Consider the following 16,302-nt stretch of genomic DNA (forward strand, 5'->3'; position numbering starts at 1 on the left):
AAAACCAGCACTTTGAATTGGGCCCGGAAACTAATTGGTAGCCAGTGCAGTCAGACCAGGATTGGTGTGATGTGCTCAAACCCTCCTGCTCCAGTGAGCAGCCTGGCCATTGAATTCTACAGCACCTGAAGTTTCTGAACCATCTTCAGAGGCAGCCCTATGTATAATGCATTGCAGTAATCTAACCTTGAAGTTACCAGAGCATAGACGACAGTAGTTAGGCTGTCCCTGTACAGATAGGGTTGTAGCTGGGCCACCAGCCGAAGCTGATGGAAGGCATTCCCAGCCACTGAGGCCACCTGAGCCTCGAGCAACAGCAAAGGATCCATAAATATCCCCAAGCTATTCATTAAACTTATTAGTTGCTACCTAAAAGGTCTCTGAGCAACTTACATTTAATGCATAAACATAAGCAGATTTTTTATATAACAGGGGGGAAATGGCTCCGGGGAATAGCTGTTTCACAACACGTCAGGAGACTAGGTGAGCAAAGCAGAAAGTCTGGAATGGAAGAAGCAGACACCAAGCTATCCAAGAAAAAAGATAGGGTTGGCTCAATAATGAAATCTCGCTGGCTTAAAACTTGGCTAATATTCCTCTCCCTCCATTTCCATTTGCTTCTTCCACTGTTCCCCATTCCCTCCAAACAATGTCCAGGGGAAAGCTGCTCCCCTCCATCTTTGAAGTCTCTCTGTGCTGAAATAGCCTGGCCTAAACATGCAGCAGATGGCGTAGCAGAATGGAATGTGACTCTCTGGGTGGAAGAGGCCACTTTTCAGTGTTCCTCATGGAAACAGAAAACTAAAGCAATTAAAGAGAGAACAGTGTTTTTCCAGCCCTTTCCCTGCTGTCTCTGCACTCAAAAAGACAAAAATAAAATCGCCCATGCATTCTATCCTCCCACTGCAAAATTCTTATCCCTCATTTCTGCTGCATGGGAAGACCGGGTGATTCTCTGGGCTCACCATCACCATCAATCCATTTCTGAGAAGGGTAAAAAGCTCCGCAATACCACAAGCATATACACAGACTTTAAAGTAGTATTAAAGTACTAATCCCTTTTATAAACCCATCCTCCTCCCTGATCAATTTTTACTTTGTTAAAAGCCTTGTTAGACCCTCAATCTTAATTTTCTGCAGTTTATTGGTTCAGTCGGTTGCGGTGCACTTTGAAAGGCTGTGCAGCCAGCGAGTCTGCAAAAATCAATACATATCACAGACGGGAATACATTGGAGGAGCAAAAAGTAAGGGAGCAGGCAGTCCCTGTTAAGCTGCTGTATTTGACACCCAGAAAAGGGATGTGTTCACAAACATTCCCCCGCACACACACAACCCCACTGCATGCAACCTGAGCCAAACTATGGTGAACCATAAATATAGACAATTGGGTGTCCGGGGGGGGGGAGTTTAGTCATGTGACAAAAAAAGGATGTCATATTGCTTTGCAAGCACAATATCAGTGTTCAAAAGTCTGACCAAAAAAGCTGATGATTTGCTTCTATGCTTTTAAAGCAGACCTGCAGAAAGTGTGACCCACCAAAGGTTTAAAAAAAAAGGTAAAGGACCCCTGGATGATTAAGTCCAGTCAAAGGCGACTATGGGGTTGTGGCGCTCATCTCGCTTTCAGGCCAAGGGAGCCAGCATTTGTCCATAGACAGCTTTCCGGGTCATGTGGCCAGCATGACTAAACCGCTTTTAGCACAACGGAACACAGTGGCAGAAACCAGAGCACATGGAAACGCCATTTATCTTCCTGCCACAGTGATACCTATTTATCTACTTCCACTGGAGTGCTTTCGAACTGCTAGGTTGGCAGGAGCTGGGACAGAGCAATGGGAGCTCACCCCATTGTGAGGATTCGAACCACCAACCTTCTGATTGGCAAGTCCCAGAGGCTCAGTGGTTTAGACCACAGTGCCACCCATGTCCCCCAAGGGAAACACAGCTCACCTTCAGCAACATAAGGCAGCCCTCCAGAAAGCTCAATAGACTTCCTCTTTGGGCCACTTGCTTGGGGGTCAGAAATAGATTTATTCAATTTATGTATCCTTTCATGCAAAATGAGTCCCAAGACAATTTACAGGGAGAATATGCGGCCAGCATGACTAAGCCGCTTCTGGCAAACCAGAGCAGCGCACAGAAACGCCGTTTACCTTCCTGTCGGGGCGGTACCTATTTATCTACTTGCACTTTGACGTGCTTTCAGACTGCTAGGTTGGCAGGAGCAGGGACCGAACAATGGGAGCTCACCCCATCGCGGGGATTCGAACCGCCGACCTTCTGATCAGCAAGTCCTGGGTTCTGTGGTTTAACCCACAGTACCAAACAAAATTCCATCTCCAACTGTGGGCATCTTTCTGGTTTAGAGGAATAAAGTGGGAGGGGGGGATATAACATGTTTGCAGGGGTGGAAACCCTATTCATTCTGACCTAAAATACACCAATGAGACATGCAATAAAAATATAACCCATAAATAGGATTTTTGCTTTGGCATATCATAAGAAGAAGAGAGGCCAGCCAGTCAGGCAGAGACCTACCTATCTATCTCCTTGACATAGCTACTACTGGGAATTGTGAGTTCTTTTGTGACTCAAATTAAAAACTCAGCCAGAGAATAATAGAGGCCAAGGTAGGTGCCATGATTCTCACTTTCATATTGAAGGAGTGCATCAGGAGTTGTTGAAGTTTGGAATCAGAGCCAAAATGTTATCTGGGCCAAGACGTTACAAAATTCCATGACATCATTACAAACACTGTAGATAGTGCTCATCAATTAGACAGTAGGGGGGAAAAACCTTCCATAATAGAAACACAATTATTATTATTTTAATCAGCTAATGGAAACTAACTAGAGAGAAGGCCAGAATGATTTTTGTGTGAAGGAATGACACTTTCCCCCATTATTTTACATGTAGTTCCTTGTTATGAAAAGGTTGCTTCTCTCCCTCTCTGCTTTTTTCTTCTTAGAGGCTGATCTGACAGTGTAAGGCTGTTCTAGGGGAGAAAAGTTGCACAAGAGGAAGTCTGTTGCACAAGTGGAATGGTAGTGTTGGATACAATTGACTGTCCTGTCCCAGAAAAAAAGGCCTAAGGGCTACAAATCTCCTTGGGATACTGTTGTTGTTGTTGTTGTTGTTGTTGTTGTTGTTATTGTTATTACCCCGCCCATCTGGCTGGGTTTCCCCAGCCACTCTGGGTGGCTCCCAACAAAATATTAAAAACACGATAAAACATCAAACATTAAAAACTTCCCTAAACAGGGTTGCCTTCAAATGTCTTCTAAAAGTCACATAGTTGTTTATTTCCTTGGCATCTGATGGGAGGGCATTCCACAGGGCTGGCGCCACTACCGAGAAGGCCCTCTGCCTGGTTGCCTGTAACCTCACTTCTCGCAGTAAGGGAACCGCCAGAAGGTCCTCGGAGCTGGACCTCAGTGTCCGGGCTGAACGATGGGGATAGGTATACTGGCCATCCTCTACCACCATCCCCTGAAGAACTAAACTGGGAGAATGGTGGCAATTTTGCCTATTGCACTTCAGGGCCTCCCTTCCATTTCTTCTGTCTGCAGGTCAGTGCTATAACATCTGAACCTCACTTTTACAACATGCCTCTGGATGTGAACCTACACACAGTACAGTGGTGCCCCGCAAGACGAAATTAATTCGTTCCGCAATTTTTGTCGTCTAGCGAATTTTTCGTCTTGCGAAGCACGAAATCCCATAGGAATGCATTGAAAATCAATTAATGCGTTCCTATGGTCAAAAAAAGTCCAAACAAAGCCAAATTTGGTACAACAACAGTTTATTAACTGCTCTTTAAAGTCACACATACTGTAAAGAGCAGTTCAAAAATTTAAGGGAAAATAAATTAACTTTATAAACAAAACATGTCTTTGTTTTTAGTCAAAGAAAAAAAGTCGCGAGACGTTTTCGTCTTGCGAAGCAAGCCCATAGGGGAAATTCGTCTTGCGAGGCAAATCGCGAACGGAAAAACCTTTCGTCTAGCGAGTTTTTTGTATTGCGAGGCATTCGTCTTGCGGGGCACCACTGTATAATTTTATGATTGTACCGTTCATTCAAGAGAAGTGCACTTTATCGGTTTCTAAAGGATGTTTCCTCATGCCTTTCTCAGCAATGTCAATCATACAAACTGAGGTAGTTTAACATGTAACCAGTTCATATTTAAACAGTGTTGCCTCCTAACCCTTTCTGCAACCTCTCCTTGTGACTTCCCTGAGACTTTATGGCTGCCTGGTAAATTAGAGGAGCTTTCTTAGAAAAAGAAAACAAAAGCTAGGGGAAGAAATCGATATTTTTCTCCATTTAGTTAGCCTCTCACTGTGTTGAGCATAGATACAAGGAATCAATGTGAACTATGCTGCTGAGAGGAGTTTTCATTCTGTTCAACTAAACATCAATAGCATGAACCTAATCATCTCTTTCAAATTCAAAGGAACTGGTTATGCTGGAACCTTCAGAGTGGCTGAAAAAGAGTGGTTTCCCCCCACTAGGCCCTCACATTCCTGATGCACAAATAAAATATGTTTTCTCTTTCATATGATCAAGAAAGTAGACAATTTCATTAAAACGAGGGCCCAGAAAGCAAGTGGCTTGTCCAATAACTGCATTGTCCAATAACTGCTCCCAAAGATGTATTCTACTTTATTTATAAAAGTGCTTCCATGTCGCCATATCACACAACACCAGACAGGGAAGGGGGAAAAACCAATAAAACATAAAACACCATTAAAAACAATACAAGGAATCAGCTTCAAAAGCATAGGGCATAAAAAAAAGTCTCCAAGAGAATCTGAAAGCCAAAAGTAAGGATTCCTTTCCTGGTTCTGTGGAGGAGCCCACAGAGCAAGACAGCAAGGCAGGTCAGTTGTCAACAGCACCATGGAGAGCTCCAAAGAAGAAACTTGATAGGACCAAGGGATGGAAATGAACAGAGCCTTTTTGAGCATCTGTCTCCAGCACACCTCTGCTAAGCTCTGGCCCCTTTTGGAGTTCTAGAGTCTCTTAAAGGACCATCCCTTTGCCTGAAGACACCTACTTTCCAGCATTTCATGGTCTCTCAGCAGATGTGATTCTTGGGAACATTGAACATGAGAGATGCTGTGGGAGGCACTCAGTTGCTCAGGCCAAGTTCTAGGGGCCTTTGTGCTGTTGCATTTGGTTCAGTGGACCCTTGTTTACCAGCAACAGGCTCAGGAGTCAGGATCGTGGCCTGCTTCTTTAGTCAATGATAGTACAGTGGTACCTCGGGTTAATAACTTAATTCATTCTGGAGGTCCGTTCTTAACCTGAAACTGTTCTTAACCTGAGGTACCACTTTAGCTAATGGGACCTCCCGCTGCCGCCACACGATTTCTGTTCTCATCCTGAAGCAAAGTTCTTAGCCCGAGGTACTATTTCTGGGTTAGAGGAGTCTGTAACCTGAAGAGTCTGTAACCTGAAGCATCTGTAACCCGAGGTACCACTGTATTGTCTCAGACTCTGTGTCCTGGTCTCTGCTGGACTCTGGGGTCATAACAGCTGGAAGTCAGAGATAGGGGGAACCTCTTCCAAAAGTGAAAGGCAATCTTGAATAGTGGAAAGGTCAGAGTTTGTTACTGAGCTGTGACTTTCAATATTTTTGGGAATTAATATGAAAATGTCAGGCTTTCTCAAGTTCTGAACTTTGTTTCCAGTACTGATATTTCCAAATAAATTGTCACAGAATTGGCATTTTGGTAGATTTCTGTGGTAGAATCTGAGAAGCATTTTCCACATTTGAAATTGCTCAGAGACTGGGTAATTGATGTCCCTTTTTTACATCTGCAAAATCCTGAGTAAAACCCAATTTCTACCTCAGAAATTGATAGAATTCATAACCCTATCAATTCTCCCATCACATTCCTACCCCATGCTGCTCTCAAAATCAATCTGAAAGCAGCAGGAGGCTGCAAGAGTGCCAAAAACCAGAAAGAAACAAGGGGGAGGCATGGCATTTGGTTGATTAGCCTGAATTTCTACATTAGATCTGCAGAAATGATCCAGAGATAGATAGATAGACAGATATATCATACACACACACACACACACACACACACACACACACAGAGTGAAGAGAAGAGGGAGACGCTCCTTTCCTTTCAAACTCAAAGCATGGCTTTTGATCTATTTTATTCTAAAGTGTAACTGCATTCTCATCAGGCCATTAGGAAACCCAAATTTAGCAGAATGCAGGCATGAATTGGACTGTCCAGACCACAGTATTGCATGATCCCAGACTAGCTACTTAGTGAAGATTACAAGAATCAGATTTTTGCATAGCTAGATGTCCAGCCTACCCAAAACTCTACAATGTATTGTTTTGTTATTGTACCATTGATTCTTCTTTTATGTGAACATCAATTATTTTTTATTGTGAGATATTGTAATCTGCCCTGGGATTACTTGGTGAAGGACTGCCTATAAGTACAAATGAATAATAAACAAAGAAACCCTATGGAAAGATGAATGCAAAGATATTTTGTATTTGACACAGACCCTTCCTCCCAAACTTATGTTAACCTTTGTGTTTTTGTTTTAGTTTGTCTCTTTGTTGTTATGGTTGATTTTGTGAATCTATAAATTAAAAACAAAATATAGTAGACATCATCTTGCCAACAAAGGTCTGTATAGTTAAAGCTATGGTTTTCCCAGTAGTGATGTATGGAAGTGAGAGCTGGGTCATAAAGAAGGCTGATCACCGAAGAATTGATGCTTTTGAATTATGGTGCTGGAGGAGACTCTTGAGAGTCCCATGGACTGCAAGAAGATCGAACCTACCCATTCTGAAGGAAATCAGCCCTGAGTGCTCACTGGATGGGCATATCCTGAAGCTGAGGCTCCAAGACTTTGGCCACCTCATGAGAAGAGAAGACTCCTTGGAAAAGACCCTGATGTTGGGAAAGATGGAGGGCACAAGGAGAATGGGATGACAGAGGACGAGGTGGTTGGTCAGTGTTCTCGAAGCTACCAGCATGAGTTTGACCAAACTGCAGGAGGCAGTGGAAGACAGGAGTGCCTGGCATGCTCTGGTCCATGAGGTCACAAAGAGTCGGACATGACTAAATGACTGAACAACAACAACAAAGAAGCCATGCCCTAATTCCTTAGGCAACGGCTGGTCGCCCAATAGTGTTAGTTATGGCTATAGTTAGTTCCCACCCCATAGTCATCACCCTCTGCTGATTTTAATTTGAGGTTTAAATAAAAGTGGCCCAGGTCAACCCCAGATTATGTGTTTGCCTCTTTATTTGCCTATTGGGACACAATCACCACCGCCAAGGAAACTGCTGCAGTTTTGGTTTCCTTTAGTTTATGGTGTTTGTTTTGGAAAACCTGTCAAATCAACTTGACCAGAGATGACAGAGCACCAAAGAAGCAACACTGCAGGATAAAATATTAGGCAAAACATTTATGTCGTGAATTTCAGCTCTGTCTGCCAACTCCAACCAGAAACAGGTATTCCTCACATACACAAACAAATTTTCAGGATGTTGGTGTGACTCATTTTCAAGACAGATTTTTGTGTGCACAAAGGAGTTGGCCGTGTCAATCTCAGGGAGGCTCCCGTAGTTCAAAACAAAGGTTTTTGTTGCGTTTATGGCTATGGTCAGAGTTATTCTCTGTTTCAGAAGACCAAAGGTCTTTGCTGATGCTCTTCAGAAGATCCTCCTGCTGCTACTGGTAAGGGCCGTTTGCCAAAAGCTACTCTCTCACACACAGATGCACAACACTTCAAAAGCACACCAAGCACCGCCAAACATCATTCAATCCTCTCTCAGTCTCATCGGAATGACTCTTGTTTGTTTTCCTGTCTGACTCATAACCGCCCCCTTCTTTGTTTGTAGTCCATCCCGCACCATCCAAGAGCCATCTGTCACTCAAAGAGGGCAAACCCTGGTGTGCTACTCAGGCAGGCAATAACTCAAAGAGCATCCCCATTTTACTCACGCCTTGGATTTCTCTTTCTGCATCTCTGCTACTGCATTGGGCAGGGAAGGGAAACTGAGGCATGGCAGTCCTAAAAATGGACCATGAAGCAAAACAAATATCTCAAGCACCCTATCCTTGGCTTCCAGTCCCTTGTGCTGCTCTCATGTTCCCCATTTCACTCTGTACATAATTCTTCTCCACTTCGCTTTAATAGACCATAATTCCTCTTGAAACGTACTTTGAATAATAGCATGGTGCCCACTGAACATCAGTATGAAACGCCTGTGGACCCTCCAGCACTATCTCTTTCATTAGGAATCTACAGACAATAGCCCTTTCCTGAGGTTTTTCTGGTTCTGCTATAATTGACTGAAACATAATGGGTGTTTTAAAATGTGCATACCTTTTGGAAACGGTTCCTCATAAAAAGCAACAAATGCTTCCATGCAGCTAACATAAAACACCACAATAGAAGTAAATTGTTGTGGTGGAGCTCATTTCCAATTCATCCTGATTGTTTTAGGCTTAAAAGCCCACACTTCATTTCCCAGCAGCCTGATTGGCTTCTGTACTACTGAAAGGAATCTACCCATAAATAGAGTTGGGCTCCATTTGCCCTTGGATTTTAGTAGACTCAAAATTCCTTGTCTTCCAATTGCCTTCATTTAGCTGGGACAGTCTTGATTTTCAGAAGTCTGTCCAGGAGAAAGATTATTCTCTTTCTTTCTTTCCTTCCTTCCTTCCTTCTCCAAACCTTTATTAAGGTAAAGGGACCCCTGACCATTAGGTTCAGTCGTGGCCGACTCTGGGGTTGCGGCGCTCATTTCGCTCTATTGGCAGAGGGAGCCAGCGTACAGCTTCCAGGTCATGTGGCCAGCATGACTAAGCCACTTCTGGCGAACCAGAGCAGCGCACAGAAACACCGTTTACCTTCCCGCTGGAGTGGATCCTATTTATCTACTTGCACTTTGACGTGCTTTCGAACTGCTAGGTTGGCAGGAGCAGGGACCGAGCAACGGGAGCTCACCCCGTCATGGGGATTCGAACTGCCAACCTTCTGATCAGCAAGTCCTAGGCTCTGTGGTTTAACCCACAGCGCCACCCACGTCCTAAACCTTTATTAGGTAAAAGGTAAAGGGACCCCTGACCATTAGGTCCAGTTGTGACTGACTCTGGGGTTGTGCGCTCATCTCGCTCTATAGGCCAAGGGAGCCGGCGTTTGTCCACAGACAGCTTCCGGGTCATGTGGCCAGCATGACTAAGCCATCTCTGGCGAACCAGAGCAGCACACGAAAACACTGTTTACCTTCCCACTGGAGCAATACCTATTTATCTACTTGCACTTTGACGTGCTTTCGAACTGCTAGGTGGGCAGGAGCAGGGACCGAGCAACGGGAGCTCACCCCATCATGGGGATTTGAACCGCCGACCTTCTGATCAGCAACTCCTAGGCTCTGTGGTTTAACCCACAGCGCCACCCGCGTCCCTAAAAACCTTTATTAGGCCATCTTAAAACATCCATATACAATATTTTTCAAATATATTCAAAGAAACCGTCATATAAGATATATAGTAACAGAAATTTTCATTTGAGTGTCTTCCCACTAAATAGTGCCATTCACCACTCTGCCAGAAACTCAGACACCCATGCAGTTATCTCCAGGTTAATATCAGACAGGTAGAATCTGATATTTTCATTGTGCCATGATCTTAAACAACCCAAAAAGGGGGATAACCCACATTTATGTAGCTGGTTGTACAGAGGACAGTAGAAAAGAATATGCTCTACAGCGTCCAGCACGTTCAAATAACATCCTCAATGTCTATCATTTCTAGGTATGTTTCGATATCTGCCCTTAACAAAAGCTGAGGGGAAAACTTTCAGTCGAACTAGCATAAAGGCCCCACCACGCAGAAAGCTGAATTATTTGCAGCAGTGAGGATAATGTGTGCAAACAAATCATATTTCTGTCTGTATTTTCAACAATATAGGCGATTTTATACACGCTTTCCCCTAATATATACATTTTGCTCACATATTTGGAGAAGTGCAAAATTCAAAAGATAGTTGCCTTTTGTTTTGTGCATTGTATTGGGAAATCTGAATTAGGTAAGTACGTGTTAGAATGTGAACCAAACCAAATTTCTTTTCTGTTCCTACTGCAAGACTGAATGTGAGTCCAGAACAAAATCTAAGGTAGTGTTCCAAAGAATGAAGACCACATTCCATATCTGATTCCTCCTCATACTTCTTTATTGGATAATAATATAGATTCTGTAAGGAATAAAAAAAACTTAATCTTTAATTAATTAATTAATACTTAAATAAACACTTAAATAAAAAAGACTTCTGACAAAATGAGTCTTCCAATCATTCTCATTGTACTGTTTTTACTGTCATGTTTTTTTCGCAGTTTTATATCCTTTAATATTGTTCCCGTCTACTCCACAAACAGTATTTGTTGTGTGATTAAGTTTTTTTATGCACGTAAATCTGCTTTTTCTTCTGTACTTTCTTCTTTTCTGTATTCTTCTGTATTTTCTTCTTTTCTTTTTTCTTAATTGTTTTTTCTTTAATTTTCTTTTTGTAGTATGAGATTGTAAATTCTTTGCATATGTGTGTAATTTAAATTAATAAAGATTATTTTTTTAAAAAAAAAGATTCTGTAAGGAATACAGAACTTTGTCCAAATGTATCATGAAACCTTGCCTTGCTTCTTTTTTATTTCACTTCAGTAGTTTTATGAGTCATAGGCAAAGAGAAAGAGAGAGAGTACTTTAGGAGAATCCATGTAATGAAAAATTCAAGTTCAAGCAGATAGAAATAGTGGTTGCTGCCAGAAGGCAGATCCCACGGAGCAGGTTAGTGGTCTGAGATTAAACAGTTGTGTTCAATCATGTCACTGCTTCAATTTCTCCAAACCCACACAGATTGCAACTGTTCGTTGCCTGTAGTATTAAGTGCAATATATATTGTTATGAATTGTGGGGGCAGGCTCCCAGTAAGCTCTACATTCAGCGAAGAGTCAGAGTCTGAGAAAACTCAGGGATTCCTGAACTTAGCAAGGGCTAACTTCCTCATGAGGCCAGCCTGGTGATGGCGGGTTGTTGAAGAAACAATGGTGCCCACTGCCATCCATGAAACCCTCCATGGAAGTCATCTATCAGGCAGAAGGCTCTGTCAGACACAGAGGGAGGTTGCCAGGGTAACGGGGGGACGTGTTGTCACTGTAGCAAAAGAAGATGTCCTTTTTGCAACAGGTGTTTTAGGAGCAGGGGTTTCTGGGAAGAAGGGGCAGAAAGTGGGCAGAACTCCATGAAGATGTAGCCTTATTGGAGTTCACCGATTGGGTTTGCGTTGCTCCCGGACAGGAGGAAGGAAGTCATATGACACCGAGGGTTGGTTCAGAGAAAGAGTTCTTTATTTCTGCTCTCCGGAACAGCAGAAAGGCACCTGCGTGGTGTGTCGACAGCAAGTCCAAAGAAATGAGAAATTTCATGCAGTATATATATATCCTCCAGGCACCCTCTCCCCCCTTCCCCAAGAATCTAGCCACGTCAGCTTGTACACGCAGGTTGACATCACAGATGTTCCTGCTCTGGCACTATTAACCATAAAAAGGTATTCCTTCCTGTACTTCTGACCATAAAAGGATCTTCCTGTTCCTACTCTTATCTTGGAGCAAGAGGTCACCATCTCCAAGAACACCCTCTGGCGCTGTTCCCAGAGTAGGTCTGTGCGCCTTTGTGGTCAGGATATGTGTCTTCCCTGTTCTACTGGTACAGTCAAGGTCTTCCTTGCCGTCACAAACTGATAAAGGAGAGGGCTCTGAGCACTTGTTTATACAGCTGGGTTTTTGGCTCAAGAGCTCAAGTTAAAGCATTTTAGCTAAGGAAAAATAGGGATTTTGGTGCAGTTTCAAACTGCCTGCACAGTCAGTTTTGGGTTTGGGAAACCCGTTCCTTCAAAGAGACTGAAGGGGGCAGCAGACAAGAGGGTGGAACTTAGGTTACCTCTGAAATCACTGCTAAGAACGACAAACCCCTCTTGGGCTGTAAATGCTTTGAACTCTCTCTCTCCCCATCAACTCAGCTGTAAATGTGTATGGATAAAACATTTCTAAGACACTGAAGTCTCCACTGTGCCTCATTATTATAATAATTTAAAAAAACTTTTCAAGTTTATACATTTCACAAATTTTATACATTTCACTAATTTTACAACCATTGTGACATTTCAAAACTTGACTTCCTTCCCCCTCTTTCTGCGGTTCCTTAAATTTGTTTTTAATATCTTTTGCATATCCAAATTAACCCAATTTGCTCATTTATTCATCAACTTTAAATATATACTCTTATGAAGCTGCAAGTTATTGCAATAATCCTTCCAATGTTTTTATCTGTTTGTAATTTATCTGTAAATATTCAATAAACCATTTCCATTCTTTTATTAAAAATAATAATTGTTATCTTGATTTCTTATTCTTCCAGTATGTTTTGCCATTTCTGCATATTCCATGTTATATTATGGAATATGCCTCATTTTTCCCAAAGAAACACAAACCCTTGTTAAGTGCCAAGACCTCTGGTATCTCTTGTTAACTGCTTGGCAGAGATAGCAGTGGTCCATTTCTTTCTTTCTTTCTTTCTTTCTTTCTTTCTTTCTTTCTTTCTTTCTTTCTTTCTTTCTTTCATTCTACATATCTACATATCTATCTATCCATCTATTTGTCTACGTATCTGTTGTTTGCATCTGTCTCAAGAGACAAAGGAGTACATCTCTGAGGGTGACGCCAAACCACTATGTTAGCAGCACCGAACTGACCTCCCCGGGACACAAGCCTGGGTGGCATCTGTGAAGGTGCAGGGTTGCCCAGACAACAGAACCCCCCTCAGCCTCACTGATGTGGTGGAAAGCAGAGCAATATGTTTGGCCCCAGCTTGACTGCAGGAGCTGCCAAAAGGAGGCGTACAAGGTGCTATCCAATCATCTAAGGGACTCCACTATGGATTTGTATAGAGTTTACTCCTGAGTTTTTTCATTATATATACAGTGGTACCTCAGGTTACATATGCTTCAGGTTACATACGCTTCAGCTTACAGATTCCACTAACCCAGAAATAGTGCTTCAGGTTAAGAACTTTGCTTCAGGATGAGAACAGAAACCGTGCTCCGGCGGCATGGCAGCAGCAGGAGGCCCCATTAGCTAAAGTGGTGCTTCAGGTTAAGAACCATTTCAGGTTAAGAACGGACCTCCGGAACAAATTAAGTACTTAACCCGAGGTACCACTCTGTGTGTGTGTGTGTGTGTGTGTGTGTGGCTACTAATTAATCAATCGGAAACAACAATATTGACCAGTAGTGGTTGTGTTTTATTTTGTTCTAACTGCTTCAAATGCTTCAAAGAAACCCAAGCTTTAGTTAAGGAAATACTTGCAGATTCTCCCTCAGAGCAAATCACACATTCTGTTACAGCTGAGAATCAACAGACTCCCATAGGGAACGTTGCTTTGCTCCAATAGCTTTTAATAGTGTGTGTGGGTGTGTGGGTGTGTGTACAAATTAAAGCCCCAACGGGACACAAAACTGGAGATACTGACAGCTATGCTCATTCATTGTTTGACCCACAAACCCTCTTTTCCCAAAAGTGAGCCCAGATAGCAGAGAAATGCCCGGCTCTGAACTTGCATGATGAGGCAGCAGGTGGAAGGACAATTCAGGAGCCCTGGCTGCACCTCTACTGCCCACTTTTGATCAGATTAGGGAAGATCCCCATTGTTCTCATTGTCCACTGCAATTTGGCCCATAGAAACACCCCCCCCTTGGATTATTTCATCCTTCCAAAATAATAGTAGTAATAATAATGTCTGGGGGCAACGGAGAAAGAATCTGATCTTCATTTCAGGATCTTTGTCAGTGTACGTGTTGTAAAGAAAGGAGGGCTACAGCATTTCGGGCTCTAGGAAAGCAGGAGACCACAAAGAGTGGGGCATGACTGAAGGTGGAGAAAGAGACTCAAGGTACATTTTCCACACATCCAATGGATAGCACTGAATTCAGGAGGAATGAAGGACTTGTTTACAGCCTGCATCATCAACTGGTGGCATTTACAGCCAGAAGCGAGAGAGGGGTGGTGCCACAGAGTCACTCTCCTGACACCTATGATTCATCCTTTCATGGCATTTTTGACTGCTGGAACAGCTCAGTCAGTACAGCATGAGACTCTCAGTCTCAAGGTCACGGGTTTGAACCCCATGTTGGGCAACAGATGCATTGCAGGGGGTTGGAGCAGATCAGGGTCTCTTCCAACTCTACAATTCCATGATTCCCTGGAAGTGCCTGATTGGTTCTGCCTGTGCAGTCCTGACCTCACTCAAATGCTGCCCCGGCAGTCCAGGTAAGTGACAGCAATGCCCCTGTCAAGAGGGTGACTCAGTGGCCCTGCCTCGCCATGCTAGAGGCTCCCAGAAATGAAATACGCTGGTGGTCACATACTTGGCTCTAAATGTGGAATAGAGAAATTCAGGCAGGAAATGTCCTTCATATGCCCACATAAGCCATAAGGTGCAAAAGAAAGTACTTGTTCGGACACCAGAAGAAGCATTGGTAGCTGTGCCAACATGGATGCCTTGACAGGAGGTTTAGACAAATTCACAAAGGATAAAACTGTGAACAGTGACTAATAATAATAATAATAATAATAATAATTTATTATTTATACCCTACCCATCTGGCTGGGCTTCCCCAGCTTTAGTTCCAGAACACACACACACACACAGGACTAGAGCTGAGCTGAAGTTGCATTGTGTTTTATTTGAAGATTAGGGGGGGGGTGCTAGGTGAAGCAGAAGTAGAATATCATTTGTATGTGGAGGTGGGAGGCATTCTATATAATTTCAGAGGTCAGGCACTAACCTGAACAAAGAACAAGAACCGTTTGCAAAGCACTTCCCAGTGTTAAAAAGGTAGGAAGAACAGGGTCAAATGTATGTTGGAAATGTAAGGAAAAAGAAGGCATCTTTTATCATATGTGATGGAAATGTAAGGTAGTAAAAGAATTTTGGGAAATGATAATGAGTTGAAAACAATGTCTAAAATAACTTTTTCTTAAAAACCCCAAAGTTGGTTTTTTTTAGGAATTCTAGGTGCTGAAATCCCAATGGAGCAGGGAAGACAATTTATGTATGTGACCACAGCCTCGCAGATGTTATTGGTCCAGAGATGGAAAGAAGATAAAGTCCCTACCAGAGAAGAATGGCAGATTAGGTTGATGGACTATGTCAAACTGGCAAAAATGACAGAAAGAATCAGAAATCAGGAAGACCAGAATTTTAATAAGGAATGGGGGGAAATTTAAATTTTTCTTATAAAACACTGTAAACAATTAAAACTGTTAGTAGGACTGGAATAACACTTGTAGTTTAATGGTAAATTTTGGACATAACAGAGATGTAAAAGATTTGGATTATCATAAAAGATGCAGGAGGAAATGATTAACAAAAGGACCCACAAAGGGGAGGAGGGAAGTCCAGCAGATTCTTTGGAATCTTGTTTTTCTGTTGTATATTGGATATGTGATTCCTCTGAAAGCCAAACAAACAAATTAAAAGAAGAAGAAGATAGGAAGCTGCCTTCTCCCAAGTCAGGCCACCATTGGGTCCTTCTATGCCAGTATTGTCTATACTGGCTGGCAGGGTTTTAGGCAGGCCTCCCTGGATACGTCGGGGTTCGAATATGGGACCTTCTGCCTGCAAGCAGCCATGGAGCTACAACCTTTCCCCATAACTGTTACATAGCACATCTTCTTAGCAATCCTATCCACAGTATATCCTCCCTCCCCATAATATACCGTATTTTTTGCTCTATGAGACTCAATTTCCCCTCCTAAAAAGTAAGGGGAAATGTGTGTGCGTCTTATGGAGCAAATACAGGCTGCGCAGCTATCCCAGAAGCCAGAACAGCAAGAGGGATCGCTGCTTTCGCTGCATAGCGATCCCTCTTGCTGTTCTGGCTTCTGAGATTCAGAATAATTTTTTTCTTGTTTTCCTCCTCCAAAAACTAGGTGCGTCTTGTGGTCTGGTGCGTCTTATAGAGCGAAAAATACGGTAGGTGTGGGTAGACTTGAAAGAATCATGGCTTGCCTAAGGCTCCCTAATGAATCATGGCATAAGTTATGGCTTTAACCTAGAGGGCTTGCTGGCTCATAGCTCTGCTCTGTCGCTTACCCACTTCAGATACTGCATCTCCTAGGCAGAGAGTCCATGTTTCATCTCCTGTAAATTTTTAATCAAAGCGTGCGGAAATCTATGAAAACAGTCCCCAATGCCACAAT

At 42.9% G+C, this 16,302-nt stretch overlaps 1 protein-coding gene across 1 annotated transcript in view; it reads right to left on the minus strand.

The window, feature by feature from the left end:
* Positions 1-16,302, minus strand: part of PCSK2 (proprotein convertase subtilisin/kexin type 2) — a 126,334-nt gene that overhangs the window by 67,192 nt on the left and 42,840 nt on the right. The gene's annotated exons all lie outside the window — the stretch shown is intronic.

Source organism: Podarcis vaucheri (assembly GCF_965113315.1).
Source record: "Podarcis vaucheri genome assembly, chromosome: 3".
Lineage (NCBI taxonomy): Eukaryota > Metazoa > Chordata > Lepidosauria > Squamata > Lacertidae > Podarcis > Podarcis vaucheri.